This window comes from Stegostoma tigrinum, chromosome 4 (genome assembly GCF_030684315.1).
Source record: "Stegostoma tigrinum isolate sSteTig4 chromosome 4, sSteTig4.hap1, whole genome shotgun sequence".
Taxonomy (NCBI): domain Eukaryota; kingdom Metazoa; phylum Chordata; class Chondrichthyes; order Orectolobiformes; family Stegostomatidae; genus Stegostoma; species Stegostoma tigrinum.
The window spans coordinates 119,105,289-119,126,435 of record NC_081357.1 but is presented as its reverse complement, the minus strand read 5'-3'; positions in this window follow the sequence as shown (position 1 = coordinate 119,126,435).

Sequence of the window (21,147 nt, the reverse complement as noted above, 5' to 3'; positions counted from 1 at the left end):
AAAGTAATTGAGTGACATTCAAAATTGTTTGCTGCTTTCCTTCTTTTATACATTTACACAATTGTCCCAATGAGTGAACACCCCAGAATCTCCATGATATTTTGTTATTCACTCATGGAATGTGGACATTGTCTGGGCCATCATTTATTGCCCTTGAGGTGGTGAGCTGCCTCTTGAGCTACTGCAGTTCATGGGTTGTAGGTTGACCTACAGTGTGTTAGGCAGGAAGTTCTTGCCTGAAGTCAAGAATTTGCATTTATTTGCTCTTCAATTTAGTTTAGTAAAAAAATTCCAAGACACTTCAGTGTTCCCCAACAAAAATGGCAACCAAGGCAAGTATGTGGAAACGTCAGACTGAAGTCGTAGTTTGCATCGTTTTTGAGTGCAGGATATTCCAAATGGAGCCAGTGTTTATACTGTACTTTATTTTAAAAAGTGTTCTAGTACTTAATGTTTGACTGCCATCTGACCACTTATAAGACTTCCCTTAAAGAACATAATGACAGGGCATAGGTTTGGGGTGAGGTGGTTGGTGGGGGGAGGGGGGGGTGCGGTGGGGAGAGGTTAATATTTAAAAGGGATAAGGGGGAATTTTTTCATGCAGAGGGTGATGTGTGTATGGAATGAGCTGCCAGAGGAATTGGTGGAGGTTGGTACAATTCTAATATTTTTAGAAGGCATCTGGATGGGTAAATGAATAGGAAGCGTTGAGGGATATGGGCCAAATGCTGGCAAATGGGGCTAGATTAATTTAGGGTGTCTGGTCAGCATGGACGAGCTGGACCAACTGGTCTGATTTCAAGATAATAGAATGTGAGGCTGGATGAACACAGCAGGCCAGGCAGCATCTCAGGAGCACAAAAGCTGACGTTTCGGGCCTAGACCCTTCATCAGAGAAGGGGATGGGGAGAGGGAACTGGAATCATGCTGTATAGCTATGTGATTCTAGAACAGTATAGCACAGGGAAAAGTCCTTTGGCTCACCATGTCTGTGTTGATCATGATGCCATTCTGACCTAATCTCATCAGCCTGTTTCCTTCTGTTCTCTGCCACTTCACATTTCTGTCTAAATGCCTCCTAAGTGTTACTCTTTTACGTGCTTCTACCATCTCCCCAGCATAGTCGTTCAGGCATCTACCATGCTGTGTTTATTTTATTTTTTTTAAATAAAGTCCTTCACTACTTTTACTTTTTTGGGGAAGAAAGTTTCTCAAGTTCCCTCCTTCCATTTTAGGTCATACCTTTTTTTTAATAAGAAAATATACAGGAGGGTTTAGGATTATCTTGTGGGCAAGTTGGTGTGGAGTCAGATTTCAGTCAACGTTTAATCATGATCCTTGATGTTTTCCATTCTATGAGGCTTTTTTAAAACTAAAGTGAACCATTTTGCTTAGCTGAAAAGTGGAATGTCATCCCTCGAATGTCATGATGTATGTGCCTGCTGGTTGGGCTTGAGAAATTTAAATGCCTTGAGTGGAGTAGGGTTTCCTTACATGGATCTGGCTTAGTAAATGTCCACTGCAGACCTACAATCGGGAATTTCCCCTCTTCCCTACCCAGAGACTAAATGGACAAGGCTTGGGGCTTTAAATAATGAATTTCCTCATCTGTGTCGCAAGGCCCTATTTTGAACTATCAATAGTTGCAGTGTGTGCATTTGGTCATAGATGTGAAATTCGGTCATAACCAACCATATTTTATCTAATGCACCAGATTTAGCCTCTATGTATGGAGTTCAGGAACTTAACATTAATAAAAGAATATTTAACTCTTCTGAAATTCAGGTATTTAAAATAATAAATACTGAGCTGGTCTGGCAGCATCAAAAGTCGTCTGATGAAAGATAACGAATATTACTCTTTCTCTCCACAGGTGTGGCCTGATCTGCCATATGTTTTTGATTTTCAGAATTGGCAGTATTTTGCTCTTGAGAAATGAATTGTTGGTCTGTATTGAACATGAGGTTCAGTTCCACTTTAGTGCACCAAGTTAATTAGATTCCAGGATAGAAGGTAACAGCTTTCTACATATGAACATAAACCATAAATAGCTAATGCCTCACTTAGTATAAAATCCACATCCGCACTGCCCCAAGCTGTAGCCTTCCTCAGAATTGCTTGCAGATCTGAAAGGTAAAATAATTGCAATTTTCGAGGCAGTTCTGAATATTTCAACTTAATCTAATGCCATTATAATATTTGCCTGTATACCCTGTTTGGATTAGGATTTTTGTACAAGGAATTGGTAAATTTTAAATTTACGTTTGGATCAGAATAATACTGAAGTCTGGTATCTATTTATCTTGCTAATGCTATTCCCAAAGTAAAATGTCCCTTGATTAATCATGAGAGAAACACACAGTAATATTCCTGCATTCATTCAATGAAATCTTGTAACATACTTTTAGCTGAGCAGTGTCTCATGCCCTGAATTTCATAAGGAAGAAGTGTGTTTAGTAGGTCACAGGTTAAGTGTCAAAGAATTAGCATTAAAGGGACTTTTTGTTTTTGCGAAGGTGCCTTTCAGTGTTTTTTTTTGTGTTTTACATCTTTGCAGATGTAAACACTTAAAATGAATTGGGAGAGACTAGTTGGTTATAGTCCTGATTTTTCTGTCTGTCTTTTTTTTTCACTGGCTCATCATCCTAACCTAGAGCTGGTGAGGTAAATAAATTGGAATGGTGAAGGTGACTTGCCAGCCCTTTTCCGCTCTTTGCCAACAGTGGTATTTCCTGTCCGAAGTGATGTTGAGTTTAAGATGAGTTTGGTCATGTGCTGTTGGGCGTGTTAATGTAGAATGCAGGTAACGTCATGTTATATGTTTCCCTTCAATAGAGCCAGGATTGTGGATTTCTTCCTTGTTTTCAAGGTTAGCTGCTGAAGTAGAGAGGATAGAATCAAGCAAATGTTAAAATCACTTGAACATAATTTTTTAACTTCTTGCTGGTGTCCATGTTACCATGTGACAACACACAGGTATTGAAAACTAATGACCTAAATACTTAGGCAAGTTGGCTTTTGAGAGATGCTCAACTTGTACTTATAAACTTACAAGTGGCCAAGAGCTTCTAGGGCACTAGGTTGTTGCTGTTGAGACCTATGATAGACTAAGAAGTTCACAGGCTAGCTCTTGAGCTGATAGGCCTGTGTTTTTGTTGAGTTTTCCTGGTGGTTGGGGCAGAAAGTTAATGGACACCTGACAAGCCTATCCCAATACTTAGTTTTGCAAAGGGGAAATCTCAACTCGAGACTTGTAGGGTAGTCTTAAATACAACGTTGAAGGAAATGAGGTAACAAATTTATGTGGAGTGGTCAGAGGGCATAACTTCCTACCACTCAAGTATTTGAATTGATGCATTTGAAGGGAACCTAGAGAAGTCTTATTGATGGAAACAAAGATATTATCACCATGTGAAATGAAACAGTGTGAGACGATCCTAGAGAACGTAAGCTTATACCAATTGGACTGAATGGCATGCTTTGGTGTTTTTAAAGTCTAATATTTGATGTTATAATTTCTCTTGCCGCCCCCCCCCCCAAAAAAAAAGTCAAACCTGTGTCCAGTGTTCACGACAAAAAGAAACCGACATTGCTTTGGAAGTGGGCAGGTGCAAGTCCTTTGTGCTTATTAAAATCCAATACAGTAGATTTCAGTTTATCAAGAAGATAAATGTCAGTTTTATTAAATTTAGATTTATGTTGACTGATGAGTATACCTCTGAATTTTGTTAGAAACCAACTTGGATGCATTCCTCAAATTATAGAAAAGTTAATTTCCAATTGTTCTGTTATATTCGCGTTTTTGAATATTCCTTCAATCCCAAGAACCTTCTGTGTCGATAAACAGCATTGCACATTGTTCATCTCTGCTTTCTTAATTATTTTTCTCCCACTATGTATCCATTCATGAAACAAATTGCAGAAAGTCTAAAATGCAATATTAAATTAGTTTAGAGATTAAGTATTTCCACTGGGAACTATTAGCCATTGACATCTTTAAGTAACTAAATTAAGGAGGAATAATTTTGACATGTAATAACTTAAGATAACACTGACCCCACTTGTCAATTGTTTTCATGGAAAATTGAAAATCGCAAATCGTGACTCTGTAAATTGAACTGTAATCCATCTCTACAACTGCTAATTTATCAGTTACGACATACTTCTAGCAGTGATCATTTCTGGCCATGCCAACCTTCTTTTGTCCCACGTGCTTGTTCCTGTTTCCTTCCCTTTATCACCCACATGCCATTCCTCTGTTCAGCTCAGTTGGCTGGTAGTACTTTGTAATGCAGGATGATGGACATAGCATGGATTCAATTACCATACTACCTGAAGTAAACATGAAGGATTCTCCTTCTCAATCTTTTTATTTTCCCCTCTTCACTTCCTCCCCCTGAGGTGTGGTGACCCTCTGGTTAAACCATCACCAGTCATCTCATTCTAATGAGAGCCCTGTCTTCTGGTAAGATGATGGTGATTTGTTTTTTTTGTTTTTTTTTTAAGTCCCTCTCCATCATCCCCTTCCGTCTGTCCAACCAACATACACTCGTCCTCCAAGTTCTCTCTCTCCATTCACCTGCTCACTCATTGTCCCTTCTATCCACCCTTGCCCCAGTTCCTCTTCACATGTAGAAGCTTGCTTCCGTTTTCTGTTTTGGAACCTCTTTGCGGACTTTCTTCTGCCAAAGGCCTCTCTATCATTCGTTGTCACACTCAACCCTTGCTCCCTCTTTCATCCACTCATTCTCCATCCCTCACACTTGCTCTCTCTCGACCTATTCCTCGTGCACTCCCTTTCCACCTGTTACTGCATCACCTTTTGGAATCTGTGAAATGGAGAAGCAATAATGGGCAAGTTCCCAAAAATACATCTGAAATAATTTAGATCCAAGTGTCTTAAGATTTAGGAACTGAAAGAAATCAATGTTCATAAAAAAGTAGCATCAGTGAAATTATAGGGACTGAGAGTGGAGAAATCGCCCAGTGCCCTTCACCCTGAAATTGTGAAAGAGATGGCCACGTAGATTTGCCAGTGAGTGCTGCTCCCCTACCAAAGGAAGGATATACAAGGAATGAGAGCAGCGTTGGTTCAACAGACTGATTTCTGGGATGGTGGGACTGTTGCTTGAGACTGGATCAGTAGTCTCTGAAGTTTACAAAATTGTTGAGACAGTGAGTGCAGAAATACTGTTGCCACTGGTTGTGGGGTCTGGGCCAGGGAACACAGTTTTCAAATAAAAAGCATGCTATTTAAAACTAAGAGGAGGAGGAAGACCATTTTTCACTCAAAGGGTAGTAAATCTTTGGACTGAAAACCACAAATGCTAGACATCACAGTGGGTCAGCTAGCATTCTTGGAGAGAGAGCAAGTTAACGTTTTGAGTCTAGATGACTTGTTCAGAGTTGAAGTATAAAAAATTTGATTCAGTAGTCCAGATGGCCGTGGAAACAGTACTAGGTTCAAGACTAATAAATTTTCTAGCTAGTAATGACATGAAGCGCTATGATTGGTAGATAATCCGCCATGTTCTGGAATGGTGTAGCAGTCTTGGACATTGAAAAACCTACTGCGTATATGTGTCAGAGATAATGGGAACTGCAGATGCTGGAGAATACAAGATAATAAAGTGTAAAGCTGGATGAACACAGCAGGCCAAGCAGCACATCAGGAGCACAAAAGCTGACGTTTCAGGCCTAGACTGTTCATGCTACACATACATGTGTACCAGATTTCTATGGTTGAACTTTCAAACTGCAAATCCCCATGCTATGTATAAAATAAGACACGTTGAGAAAAATGCTGATGTGCTGAGTCAAATGCATAAAAATGAATAAGAGAAATAGGAAGAATTGGCACATTTACTACCAGCTAGAGGAGGATGCTTGCTGTTCTTTTTAAAACTAGATTTATGGGCTTAAAAGCAGTGTAACTAGTGTATTTGTGCTGAGGTCCACAGCTTATTATTTTTTTTTTGGGAGTTCGTGGTGCAGCTAAATTGGTTGTGTTCTTATGTGGCCTCTGAGACCCGATACAAATGTAGGTGTCATTTCAGACTCCAAACTTGTTTACTAATCATGCTGTGACAAACTCCAGCTGATATTTCCAGAAATTGAGGCGCCTTTATCTTTAAAGACTGAAACACTTCCTTTTTAAGTGACGTTTAAGATGGGGTGTGACTGAGAGTCTTGTATCCCTTGGAATATGCCAATCATGTAGTAAAGGGGAAAAAAGATTTTTTTTGATTTGCAATATCCAATTTTTTGCTAGTCTTTCTGGATTGTTCAGATATTTAGGCCTAAACCAGTATATATGTCATCTGCAGCTTCTCTCCAATTGAATGGCTTCAAGATACGAAGCAACAAGTTATACATTAATTGGAACTTAACCAATAATTGTTTGAAAGTCAGTGGTAGCTATCTAAACAATCATGGATTTGCCCTTTTTAGAATGGTCCACTTCAGTGCTGTGTCTTTATCTGAATTTGTAAATGATTTTTCAATAGTGCAGTATCAACAAAACAGTTGTTTTATTTATATTCGCTTCTTTAAATGAACCTCACTTGCTTCAAAATTAGCCCATTGTATTTACAAATAAAATCGAAATAATGGAGTTTCCCAGGAGAGATGCAGAATGGGCAGTTGAATCAGTATAGTCTGTTTTACATTATCATTCAAGTCAATTTAATTCTATCAAGTTCTATTTTATGTATGACAATGAGGAATTATTGAGTTATTTCTCTGTTTCTTGTATTTCGATAATACAATGTGGCATTTGATATGCGGTTTTTAAAATTGCAACTAATCAATTTATTTTAACTGATCACAAGATAAAGACAGGAGTGAGGTCATTCAGCCAATTTTAGCGAATCCATCAGTTTTTTTAAAATGGGCTTATGGACTCCCCAAACTTGACTGCCTCCAGCAGTTTTATCTTGACAGCTCTCTGCAAAGTATATTCTAATTGTCAATCACTTATCTCATGGAAAAATCTTTTACTGTCAATCCAAGTTTTCTGTAGTTAATTTGTTTTTCTCCCTCATGACAAAGTTTGAAGGTGTGCTCCTACTTTTTTTAATACTGTATTATATTCTATCTGCGTCTGCAGGGAGCCTGTCACTACACTGCAAGTGCCAAGAGCCATAGTTTTATTAATAATGCATCTTATTTCAACTTATTGACATTCATGAAGAAATGTTGGTTTCTACCACCTTTTTTTGATAAGTACTTGAACAATAGCCTGACTAAAATTGAAATGAAAGTCTTCTGCCTTCACCTCTCCCTCAAGCCTTGAAATAACCTTGCCTAGAACTTTTCTGGAAACAAGACCCTGAAGTAAACTCATCGAAGAAAATATGCACAGCCCCTTCTTGCCACAATTTGGCCAAGTTAGCATTCTTTCAATGATGTAGGTGTTGAGCGGACTGTTTACTAAAGAGTTGGGCCAGGATGTGCATAATAGCTGAGTCTCAAATGCTTGGATTTTATTTAAAAAAACATATGTACAGGGCTACACATTTAAAAATGTGTTCCCAGAAAGTGACCGACACATTTTGGCAACTGGCACCGTGAGTTGGCACTTTGTCAGAGTAGCAGACATGTTAGTGGGTGCCTGGCACTGGTTTGGTGCTAACTTTGACATCAGTGGTCATTCACCTAGCATTCTTATTTTTTTTTCCAAGCATTAATAGTTGCTAGTTTGGCACACACTTTTTAAAAAAATTTCAATGTACAGTCTTTTAAACTTGTTCCCTATCTTCTGCTCATCTACAGATTTGACTTGACTCCTGTTGTTTGCTTAATGGTTGCTGCTTTTCTCAGTTCTGACATTTTTTACACTAGAATTGCTGTGTGTATTAAAGTTTTCTTTTGCACTGCATCATCTAGCCCAGATTCTACTCTATCCATCCCTAATATTTCTTCTGTATAGGGTATTTGATTTGCAAACTGTTTTCGAACAAAATACGTCATTTTTTTTAAAGAAAGACATGTGCAATGACTTTTCTCTAGCCACTTATCTTTTTTAACCTTTTATGCTGTATTGTGGCATTTTCTCACGTAATTAAATATTGCAATACATCCTGAAGCTTTTTGAAGCTATGTCATGCAACTATTGTACGAATGACATTCGGATGTTTGTTCCCAATGTGGAAACCTAGCCTAAAATATTTGGTATATCTCATTGGGGATACCAGCACATGTGCACTCAAAGCTCTGCATTAAAGCCATAGTCAACTGGCATCTTTTAAGTGTTGCTAGAAAACCTGACGAGTACTTTGGATGCATATTTGGGATGGATGCTGCGGAGAGGAAATGATTAACTGTAGTGTGGTCCTCTTCCCAATGTATCTTCCCTTTTTGTTTTGACTTCAGAAGCTCAACCACTAATTTGAAGCTATAGCTCAAATCAAGAACTCTGCTTTTTAAATCAACTTGTTCCAGATACACATTATGACACATGCCTTGGGATAGATAGGACTTGAACCCAGACCCTCTAGTCCAGAAGGGTGTGCCGCAAGATGCTTTTTGTTTTGGGTCTTTACTAAACTTTATGTGGCCGAACAGAGGAAGAAATTATTGTACAGTTGGGTTAGCCAAAGAGTAGTGGTGTTGGACTGACAAGTTGGAGTTCCCCATTGGCAGCTGTTGTGCAACATATTACCTCCTTTTCACTGAGGCATTTCAGCTATACTTGATATGTCAATGATTTGATCCCAAATAATGGTGTGGGGTCAACCTGTTTGAAAATGGATGTGGCAAGTCTTTTGTGAGCAAAATGAACACATTGTTGTTGATCAAAATATAACAAAGCGGAAGAGAAAAATATGAAGAATTCTACTATAATCAAATTGAAATACAAGGAGGTACTTACATATTCTGGAAATAGATGCATCATACATTTTACACAATGTATAACCCTCTAAGTACTCCCTTCTTACTGCTGTAAAAATGGCATATAGATTTCCGTGTAATAATCAACTCAATGTTATGACTGACATCTCCAAAGACCAACTGCCTCAATCACTTTTTTGTGCTGCTTCACATTGTTTTGAAAAAGAAATGAAACAGAAAAAATGTTTGTTTTCTTCCCCCATGTGCTGATCTGATCTTCACATTTGATCAGATTTGTATTTATGCAAATGTTCAAAACTTTTTATAAGCAATGAAATCAAAAAGAATAATGCAAGGGTATTATTAAAATAGTGAGAAGTATGATCATAGCTCAACTTATTCTATTGGAACATTAAATTAATTTAGTATAGATAATGGTGTATCAGGTCCATAAGAACACAAGATGTCTCTATCTAAATAATCATTTAGAATCCTCAGCTGCTGTGTATGCATTTTCCTTTAGTTAAAAACACTTTCTACCAATTTTTTTTTAAGAAACTTGTTAATTATTATGGTGCAATTTTAAGGCACTTTAAAGAGCATAACTTGAACTTTACGTGAATAAGAACCCATTGCTATATAAAAATAAAAGTTGTAGCAATAATAATACCATTAAAAGAACATTTTGAGCTACCTAATGAAATGCATTTTTGTTATTACAGTTTTTTGGTGCAGTTTCTCAGATGTGTGTACGGAAAAGTTGCTTATGCTACTGTTTTAATTTTTAATTACCAAGACTCTCTAGATTGTTGATCTTTTGCTTTAAATGGTTAGAAAAAGTTTGTTTTTTTATTGTTGTTAATTCCATTGCATGTATTATAGCTTGAGGGATTTTTTTCAGCTTTTATTTTGCAATTTTATTTGGTGCAAATGGGTAACAGTAGAAATAATATAACATGGCATTGGCTCAATAGGTACCAAATCTGACAGCTAACACTAGAGTAATCAATGAGGTAGAGGTTTAACATTGCACATCTCAACTCCTCGTTTTTCCCGTTTAACTCTTTGATTAATGAAGCCAAATTTGGGACTGCATATTAAATAGCTCCATCATGGAGTCATAATGTAGGATATAATTACTGTAAATGAATTTGAAGTTCTGTTTACTTTATATCTACACTACAGAAGTATAGAATTTCTTATTTTGTAATGTCCTTGTCACTGGAGATTATTTCCTGGAATAACTGGAGACCCAATGGTTGTATTGGTATTCACCCACCAGTGTGCATAATTTAGTCTGCAGTTCCTTTATTGGCATTGAATTTGTGATTGTGATTGTATGTGTGGATCTGAGTTGAAGGCACGGCAGCTTGCAGATAAATCATGGGGGTTTAAATATCAAGGTCAGGCAAAGGTAACACGAAAATGAGAGATTACCAGCTCAAGAATATCTGATCTCCACGCTCCAGCTAGGGCATGGAGATGGAGACTTTTTTTTTGGGGAAAAAAATGCACTTTGTTGATCTGTTAACACTCTGTTCAGGGAATATGTTCATGCAAATGCACAGTTCTGTGTTAAAACAGTTTTTCTTTGTAGCAGTTTATGTTCAAGTACAATGTCTGTTGTGCTGTTTAAACAATTAATATGCATCACACTGTAAACTTGCAGATCAAACAAAATGCAAAATGTCCATCTGTAAAAACTGGAAACCTGGTGTTAAATGTGAAAGACTCAAAGTATGTGCTGTAATAAAAGTTCTATTTTTGCCATTAGTGAGTCTGTTAATCTGATGGAACAAGGGTGGTTGGAAGTGTTTATTTTCAAAGCCAGCTATTGACCAATCTTAACTTTTTTTGATAATGGTGTAACATGGAGAGGTAGAAGGAGACAGTATGACTTCTGTCAACTGGAATGCCCAAAATACTAAAGGATGTGCTTGATGTTTTTCACCCTTAAATCCAGGAACTATTCCTGATGTTTAGTCCTCAGCCCTGATTTGCATGTCTGCTCCAAACATGAATAAATGTCAGAGACGGTCACGTGAGATTATGTCGAGTTGAATTTTTTTCATGCTGAATGAAATTTCTGGCCAATATTTTAAACAATACTTTTATATGTAAGTAATACAGAACAGAAAAAATGAATTGTCAGTCCTATCTATAATACAGCGTGGGCTTTACTAGACTAGCAAGTTGAGTTATCAGTTTGGCAAAAGTATAATTTTAAATATTGTAGTTTGTGCAAGGAACCAAATGACCAGGTGGCTTACTAATGTACTTAGGTGGTGGAAAGATTCAAAACAACATGGACAGGGACTTCTTTTGAAAATATAGTTCATGAAATATTGGCATTGACTAGGCCAGAATTTATTGCAGATCACTAATTGCCCTTGAACTGTTTGGCTCTGTAGGCCACTTCAGAAGACAATCCTTGAAGTATCTGTTTTTTTTTGTGGATACAGAGTCCTATTTAGGCCAGATCAGGTAAAAATATCAGATTTCTTTCTTTAAAGGACATTGGTGAACCACGTGGGGTTTTCCACAATTGACAGTGGTTACAATTGACGTTACACCAACTTTTTGGTCTTCCAGATTTTTCAAAAACTTAAGTTTCACCACCTGTTTTGGTTGGCTTCAAACACTGTCTTGAGAACATTAATTAGCAGTTCTGAATTACCAGCCCCATGATTTTTAAAAAAAATTTATTTTACCATGACCCCGTCACTTTGTCAGTTAATAAATGCAAATGTGGGAATTTTGCCCTCTGTGTGAGAACAAAAGCAGAATGTATATAGTGCATGGAAGTCATAGATGTCATTCCTGCATTATTGTTGGGTCATACTACAGTGCAGATTTGAGTGCGGTGATGATGTAAAGAACTGAGGGTATTAATTGCTTTTAGCACCTTTTGATAAACAAGTAACTTCTTTAAGCTTCATTTATTTTGTTACCAAATTTAATGTAAATTTACAGATTTGACATTTCATGCAAATGCACACTTAATTTCAATTAATATTAAAACTGGTTTCTACTGCCTTGAGCTATTTTTCTGCTTTTATGATTTTTGTATTTTTTTTAATAGTTTGAATTTCAGTTCCACTCAGTGATTGGATTCAATGAAAGTGCAGGACTACCAGATTCTCAGATGTAACCTTTGCTAAATGTTTTACAGTGATGTATTTTGGAAGATTTTGAAGATACGTTTATTCCCAGTGTTGTTTACAAATTAACAAATCAGTGGGGAGAGATGAAGAGAAAAATTTGCAGCTTAATATAAACGCCAGTTGACACTTTAGACAGACCCAGGAGAGCAGATGATCTTCGAATCAAAAACACTTCGGTCAATAAAATAGCTGGATTATAATACCAAGCTTGTAATTTTTTTTTCTGATATAATTGTACTCGTGCAATAAAGTACCTTTCTGGGGCTACTTCCAATAGACCTGATTTTGGATGCGGGGTTCATAATATGTGATTGTTATGTGCCTGGTCCTGTTGAAATAGGCAGTTCCTAAACCAGTTCACCTTTGCTGCTTATTCATCATGATTAGTAGCGTACAACCATGCATGCAATGTGGTACGGCCATGTTGATAATCCTGTACTACTTTAAAGGGAACCTGTCTCTCTCTTTAAAGGAGTATTGTGCTCAGTTTACAGCAGTGCCTGGAAAAGTGTCACTTAATGCCCCTTCTAGAAGGAAGGGAATGGGACTACAGCAGCAGATGTGAGGTTTGAGATTTCAATGTCTGATACTTTTGAGCCCTTGCTAATAGAGGCTGTAAAAGTTGAATTTCCAGAAGGGGTGAATTATCCTCCCAGATATATGCTGCAATGCACTGGGAGTAGATGGCAGCATAGATTAACGCCCAGAGAGCAGCCTTGAAGATCTGGCTGTCTTGCTGGAAAATGGACACTGATCTCACAGGGGTTTGGGCATTAAACTTGGTGTATGTGTCTTTAAATTACATATTCACTGCCTCCTGTTCCTCAGTTCACACACACCCATATCACACCCTGCAGCAATTGAGACATGCCAACATTTCAATCTTCCTCCCTTTATCCTCTTACATCAGCCTTGCTAGTTGGCCACAACAGCTCTCACCCCACACATCTGATGTATTAACCATAACAGTTTGCAATGCACTCACGGCATTCTTACCTTTTGTAGGACGATTTGGCACATAACTGGGTGATGAAGGTGCCTCCACTCACTAAGCCCTGTTGAAGAGCTGAGGCACTGCTCGTGGGGCAGGCAATGGCTGAAGTTGTTGCATCCGGTATTGAGAACATTAAAGATGACTGGAAGTTCAATTTTTTTCCCCCCTCTTTCTCCCCCCCCCCCACCCCTCCAAATCCACTTCACCCACATCCTACCTAGTATGCTATATAAGCAACAGAGATAGTAGATGTGTTTCATTTTCCAAATTCCTCAACTTTTCCCTTCTACAAGTTTTTCTACAATCATTCGTTCAAGCACTGGGTGTTGCTGTCTATGCCCCAACCCCCATTTTTAAGTCTATCCTTAATTTCCCAGGAGCTGCTATCTTAAATTGCTGCAGTCCATTTTGTGTGGGTGCAACAAAATCCTGGAACTCTCACTCAACAGTGGAGGAAAGGTGGAATAGCTCTAGGTCAGGAAAGTGTGTGGTTTGAACAAGAATTTGCTGATGGTCTTACTTTGGTTCTGCCCAAATATTAAAATCCAAAGCTGTTCAGCTACCTTGGAGCCAATCATGTACCTTTGCAAACAGGAGGCCTTTGTCATTGATAACAGTCCACTAACCAATCAGCTATTTGTTGCCAGCTGAACAATTATTCATGTAACACCTCTATTCAAGGCTCTAGCTCTTCTGTGTCTCAATCCTTGTCTCTCAAAATCAGTTAATCCTTTTTCTTTCACTCTCTTCCTATTTCAGTCCACAATAAAAAATGTGGAAGCGTAAAGATATTTGTATACAATTTCAGTTTTGTTTAGGCTCCTGAGTACCAAATTCAGTCAATTGCTCTACTCCCCTACCTTCCGAAGGTAAGTTCTTTGTTTCTGTTTGGAGCAAGACTGTGATGAGGGTTAGGAGTTATGTGGCCCTGACAGAACCTGAATTAAGCATTAATGAGCAGGTTATTGTGGAATGATGCAATTTGATGGCTCTGTGCCATCGTCTTCCTAGTGATCAGTAGTAGACAGAGGATTGGGGGGGTGGATGGGGTTGGGGCGGTAATTTGGTTGAATTCATCCTGCTTATTGAGGACAAGTCTAACCAGGCAATTTCTGTAACATTGGGTAGATGCCAGTGTTGTAGCTGTTCTTCAATAGATGGGAAGGACTAATTCTGGAGCCCATGTTTTCAGTGTGAGTCCTTTGCAGTATCTCTATTGCTGTTAGTATTTCTTTGCATGACATGGAGTGGACCAAGTTGGCTGAAAACTGGTATGTGATTCTGGGGACTTCATGAAGATGCTTTTGAAGGCCCAAAGATTTGCTGCCTGGTCGATGCAACCTCACTGAGAAAAGCAAAGGATTCATTAGATTCTCATTTAAACATAAAGCATGCAATTTGATCTGGCACTGATAGCCATGAGCTCATATACTGGCATTGCAATAATTTAGAATCCCATGTCGAGTTTTGATCAACAGAGTGGGCTAACAGCCAGATCAAAGGTAACATGAGTGACAGTTCCCCATGTGGCAAGCTTGCAATCTGCCTCTGTTCGGGTGAGGATGTTGGCATGCCTATAGGTAAAGTCTGAGCATATTGAGGTACATGGTTCACTGGCAGACATGCCACACAGTGTCTTATCACTGTCAAGAAACATGCAAGATTCTGATTTCAGTCTGGCACAAGATTTCATAAAGAGCTTGGAGCTCATCAGTGTATCATTCTGGTTGTGGCCAACTCCATAGTAGAAACTGTGGATCCAGCCACACTGAAAGGTAGGGTGCCTTCTATCTCAGCCAGAAAACATCTAACTTCTGAATACTACAGTGGAAACTCAAACTGAGATTGAGATCCATACTAATAACCATGCAGGCTCCAATTACTGGTATCCTTGTGCATAACTGCTCAAAACAGCATGAAGCTCTCTCAGAAGGTCCAACAATCTGTGTAGCAGCAGCACTAGATTGTTGAGGCATTAACTCAGTGGCAGCAGCCTTTGGTGCTTGGATGTTGGCATTTTTGCTGCTGCTGGTGCTACTCCACTGGTTTATTTATTGATCCCTGTTAGATGGCAGGTTTCTGGACTCATCACTTCTGATGAGATGAAGCAATCTAAGGGTGAGCCCTTAAGAACTATTAGGTGGTCAAGGAAGCTCCATGGTTTTGTATCGGCCATGTTACGGTCGCTGGTGTTGTACTGCATAGGAGTATTACACAAGAGAAGGACATGGGAGGCCTACTTCCACACACTAGAGATTCTATGATTCAAAGGGAGTACAAAAGGTTGAATTGTTTATTCTGTGTGAATTATTGGAAGTATTGTTAGATAAAATTATTATTGTATGGTCTTTTACCAGTGATATTTTTTCCCCAGGATTTGGGGCAAGAGGACACTGATTGTGTAATAAATGGATTAAAAAGTGGGAAATTATGGAACAGTGGGCATGAAAGCTCAGATGAACATGTAGGGACAGGAGTAGGCCTTTCAGCTCCTTGACCCTGTTCCACCATTCAATGAGATCATGGTTAATTGTTGGCCTAATCCATGCATGTGCCTTTGGCTCATATTCTTTAATACCATTGTTCAAGGAAAGGTTATCTGTCTCACATTTGAATTTAACAACTTATCCATAATTTGCTATTTATGAATATCTGCTCAAGGATAGTCCAAAGTAGAATTGGATAACATCTTCCTCTTCTCCTCCTCCTGAACTATACTCGAAAGGCCGGCCATCATCAAAACAGCAAGGTTGTGGTGAACTTGGCATGACATTGAATTTGAAGGAATATTCAAGTGAGTACTGGAGTACTATTGCCCACTTCTCTGAAGTTTTCTTTCTACAATACGCTGGTGTCAACATAGCTCTATGCTGTCCCTATTGCATGGTGGAGGGGAATTGTGAACCAGATCCAAAGTGGGCATTTGTTGTCCCCCAACAGTTAGCCTCTAGATTTTGTGGCCTTCAAGGATAATATGGATAACTAGCTTGTGGTGATTGCATCATGACAGCTATCAGGACAGTGTGTATTAACCAGCAGCATTTAGTGCTTGTCACCAACATCAAATACACAGCCATGAAATAATTGTGCAGTTGTGATCATCTACCGTCTTGATACATGAGGTCCAGAGAGCTACATGAAACAATCACTGGCAACCTGAATATTAGGAATCACACTAGCTTGATAAAATGACAACCTCACTCTTCTCATTGGTTAGATGGCATTGAAGAAATCATGTCTAATTCTGTATTATACTCCAGACATCTTCACAATTCAGAAGCACATGTACAACAGTTAAATAACAAAAACAGAAATTGCTGGTGGAACTCAGTGGGTCTAGCAGCACCAGTGGGAAGAAAGCAGAGTTAATGTTTCTAGTTCAGTGACTCTTCAGCAGGACAGAAGTTCATGTTTCACAAGTCCATCACCTGATGGTTCTTTGTTTTATTTTAGCACACAACTGTTGGTGATGCCACTGTTTCCATCTAAAGCATCCACTGGTATAGAAGTTGATAGCACCAGTTGTTTTCGAGACTGCTGGCAGTGCCATTGCTGCCCTTATGCAGATGCATGTCTAGTTGCAGGTGGTGGCACCTTTCTGTTACTGCTGCCTTAATGAAATCTGGGTTCTTCAGATGCTGCTTTTGCTGAGATAGAGGTAGAAGTTCTCTTTTGAAGACCCTCTCTGAGGAGTATCTTCTATTGAGAGCTGCTATCTTCCTCACACAGTGCACAACATTCCCTGCCAGTTGCCTGTGCTAATCTTTAAGTTGTACTACAACTGCAGCCCTCGTCACCAAAAACTTGCATTCTCCAGGAAGGCTTCTTCACTGCTTTGATCTCCTCTTAGAGTCCAGCAACACTCCCTGTCCTAACTTTTCCAAAGACACTGAACCTGGTGAGTCCAGCAACCAGCAAGAATCCATAGCACCTCACATGGACATCCCATGATGATCCCTGTGAATAGGACTGATGGGAAACAGGGTGGAGGAGTGGTTCCTCAGGCATTATGTTTAGAAGTGGCATTAACAAGACTGGCAAGGTCCATGTTACCAGGTCATTTCTTAAAGTGTTTGTTAAATTTCCATGGTTCTCACTGGCAAGGTCAGAATTTGTTGCCAGTTCCTAAATGCCCTTGGAGAGTATGGGTTAAACTATTTCAGAGGGCAGCTAAGAGTCCAGCAGATTGCTATAAGCCTGGAGTCTCATATAGGACAATTGGGCAAGATTGGCAGATTTCCTTATTGAAACAGCAAAGAAGAATGGTTAACCAGATTTTTTTTTAAAGAAAGGCAGTTGCCATATTCACCAGTACGAAGATTGGTTTTACGTTCAAGATTTATTTATTCAACTTAATTTTCATTAGTAGCAATGGTGGAATTTGAACTGATATTCAACAGAGCAGTAGCTTGGGCCTCTGGATTAATTACTCCACATAAATTACAACTTTGCTTGTAGTCTCCTGTTATACCTAAAGTAGTGTAGCACACGGTTTGATTTCACCCTCTTGTCATTCCGCTGATCCTGACTCACTCTTTGCCTGCTCAAACTAGCATCCTAGAACTTTTTAGGTTGATGTTGTTTGCAATATTGGGATTCCATTATGCTATTCCAGTGATGTTATGGAATTATGCTTTATATCCCTAATTTCTACTAATTCTCCTCTAGTCACTTACCTTCCTCACCTGAGCTTCAATAACACAATCAAATATTCATACAAATGGTTCAAGCTAGTATAGGAACTCCTGAACCTTCCTTAGCTGACAGTTCGTTTATTCTGATCAACGACTCAACAGATACTTACCAGCCCTCTTTGAGATTCTTTTCATATTTAGTTGACTTACAACCACTTTTTCTGCCAAGAAAGAAGACACGATTGCAGATTGCACCTTGCCCACTGAAAAATGGTTTCCTGTTCCAGATGGTCCTGATGTTTATGGTAATTTAGTTGAATCATATAGCATATAATTTATGGTACATAAAGAGATGTCGGTATGTCAAAGGTGTTTTATTGAAGTGCAATTTTATTGAATGTGCTTTTGACACATTTATTTTAATTCAGTGCATTTGAAATTTGCATAGAAAAGAGGATTGGAAGCCACTCAAATAGAGGTTAACTTCATATTTTGAGAATAAGTTAATTCTCATTGCAGACATAAAGGTGGCACAAGGATTAATATTACAACTAAAAATACAGCTGACCTTGTGTTTCAAAATATGCAGGCATTACTAATTCATGATTTGGATTCTCCCAAATCAACCCAGAGCCAAGTAAGTCAACTTATTTTGGAATCCGCCGAGATGTTTCCGGAATCATTGCACTTTAGGTTCACTATAAACTGTTCAGGGTTTTGAAAGTTGCTTTGAAAAATGTGAACACTTAATATATATTTTTTTTACCTCAGTAGCTCCCAGATATTACTTTACCCCTGCTCAAGGTTTTGGTGCTCATGGTATGCATAGAGTGCCAATATATTGAAGTGAAATTAATTTGAAATTAGTGACTTTCACTGAAAAATGATCACTGCTATCTCTTTAGGCACCCCCCCCCCCCCACCCCCCATTTCCTCTCATCTGTGGGCACCCAGAAGATATTTTCAAAAGCTCTTGAACCTAGCCTCTCAAATCGGGCGAGGTGAAAAATCCCACAATACCAAGTTGTAGTCCAACAGTTTTATTTGAAAACACAAGCATTCAGTGTTGCTCCTTCCTCCTGTGTATTGAGAGAGGAGGTATCAAGACCAGAATTTACAAGGATCCTTTTGATGTTATAAATTTTGTGTCCAAATACCTCCTTTTACTGCACCTGCAACACTTTGAAAGCTATTGTTTGCAAATAAACCTATTGGACTATGACCTGGTGTCATGTGATTTTTGACGTTGCCCAACCTAGTCCCACACTAGTACCTCCACATCATGACACCAATTGGAGAATCAGAAAGGGCAGAAAGCAAACCCGGAAAGACAACACAAACACAAAGTGGTACTTTTATAAATTGAGAGCCAGTTCCTAATGAATCATTGTTGGAAGCCTGCTGTTGGACAACAGCCAGAAGGCATTTCTGGCAGGGCATGCTGTGGGTGTGCTGAATGGGTGGGAGAAGTATTGGAGCTCTGCTCTGTTACCCATGTGAGGAGAAAATTTTGCAGATTCTGGGAGGAGAGCCATAATGCTCTTGGAGATTTGGAACAGTGGAAGGGAAGTTGCCAACGGAGAGTGCATCAGAACGTTCTGTTTTCTCTCCTTATTGTATATATCACAAACTGTTACTCAACCATGTGGTGAAATCCTGATGTCACTTTTTTAATTGAATGTGACACATGAGCTATGCTCTCCAGAAACTATTGTTCCTTTTTTAATGGTTTTGAAATCTGCCACATCATGAGAAAGATGTGATCCTGCTTCATGTAGGAATGGTGGCATTTCACATTGGAGGCATGTATTCACGATGTGTCTCTGAAATGCAGCCTGGAGATGTTGATCCTATTGAAGTTCTATGCAAATAAGAGAAGTGCATAAGAAATGGGACACGCACAACCATTGAGTGAGAGAAGTGGATGTTGATGCATGAAGAGGGGGGACAAGCATTTCTGGAGCTATCACCACCTGGTTAAAGCACTTGGGAATTTGCAGAACTGCATTTTGATAGGTGATGACTACAGTCCTCCAAAGATTTGGCACAGGCAAGAGTAGCTGACTCAAACAAACTATATGGCATTTTGAGTGGAGGAGTTTACCATAAGATTTTGAATGATAGTGATGATTGTATTGTTAGCCCTGAGTTAGAAGATCATGATCTCTAGCCTCACATTAAATACTTGAGTGTGTATATGAGGCTGATACTTACTTTATCCAGAGAGTGTTGCATCATTTGAAAGTGCTGTTTCTCAAATAAGATGTCAAACCAAGACTTTGGTCTGCTACAGACACCCTGCCTTGTATGAAGAAAGTATAGTTGGCCAGTAATTACCAGTTGATCAATATCTCTTCCAACATAATTTTTATATGTATAAAACTTTGTGAGTTTGCTGAGGTCAAATTCATCATCATGTTTCCTTATGTTCTGAGAATAGACTATGTTTCAAAAGTACTTAATTTGTTGTAAAATACTTTGAGACCATGAAAGCTGTTAAATGAGTGAAGAAACTTCTTGCTTTATAAAGCTACATTTTTATAGTAAAGATTTCTTTCATAGAATAGTTCCCATTCTGGGCTGATACTGATGTGAGAGTGTGACTCCAGGCACGAGTACTGGGGCAATCAGACTTGTATTCCTGCAGGTCAGTGGTCATACAGAGGCAGAATTAGAATTAGCCTTATTATCACATGCACTCAAATGAGTACTGTGAAAAGTTTATAAGTTTCCACTTACAGCGCCATCTTAGGTACAAAGGTGACTAGGTACAGATTCTTCAGCTAGAGATTGTTATGCTGTAACTAATGTCACCAACACAATACCATCTTAGACACATTCCTTAGTTATAGAATAGAGAAATGAAGAAAAAGAGTCACATTATAGCTATACACAGTATAACCATAGGTTAGAAAAATAAGAAGCCAAATTTAAAAAGACAAACATCCCAGTCTGTCTCAAAGGCTTCTCTGCAGCAGGTCAGCACTGAGGGCCTCCACACAGTCTTCCCATTGGCTGCTGCCATGCTCCGCACTGGGTCCTAATGGCCATGCTCTGCAAGGGGCCGCTGCACTGCCCACTCCCACACCGGCCTGCTGCCCCCACACCCCAATGGGCTGCTGCCCCTTTCCCCACAGTAGGCCGCTGGCACCCCTGCTGCTGACCGCTGACCCCGCTTCAGAGGCTGGGACTGAGTGTCCGAGGCCAACTGTCCAAGAAAAGAATAGAGGAGAAGAAAAATACAGATGAGAGAAAAAGTCGGAGAAAGAAAAGAAAAAGGAGCAGTGTTCAATCCTCGTGCCTTGATTATTCGGGAGAGTGTGAAGAGTGACCGAGTATAAAACCGTGTCCCAGCCTGGACTTGAGGGAGTGTGAGAGCAGTGATCCAGAATAAAACCCAATCTGAAACATGGACCAACAGGGGAGCAAGAAGAATAACTGAAATTAAGGGCAGGTCTCATTGTGGACTTGTTGCACTGCCATCATGGTTGTAATTTAGGAAAATCTGCCCCCAAATTATGCA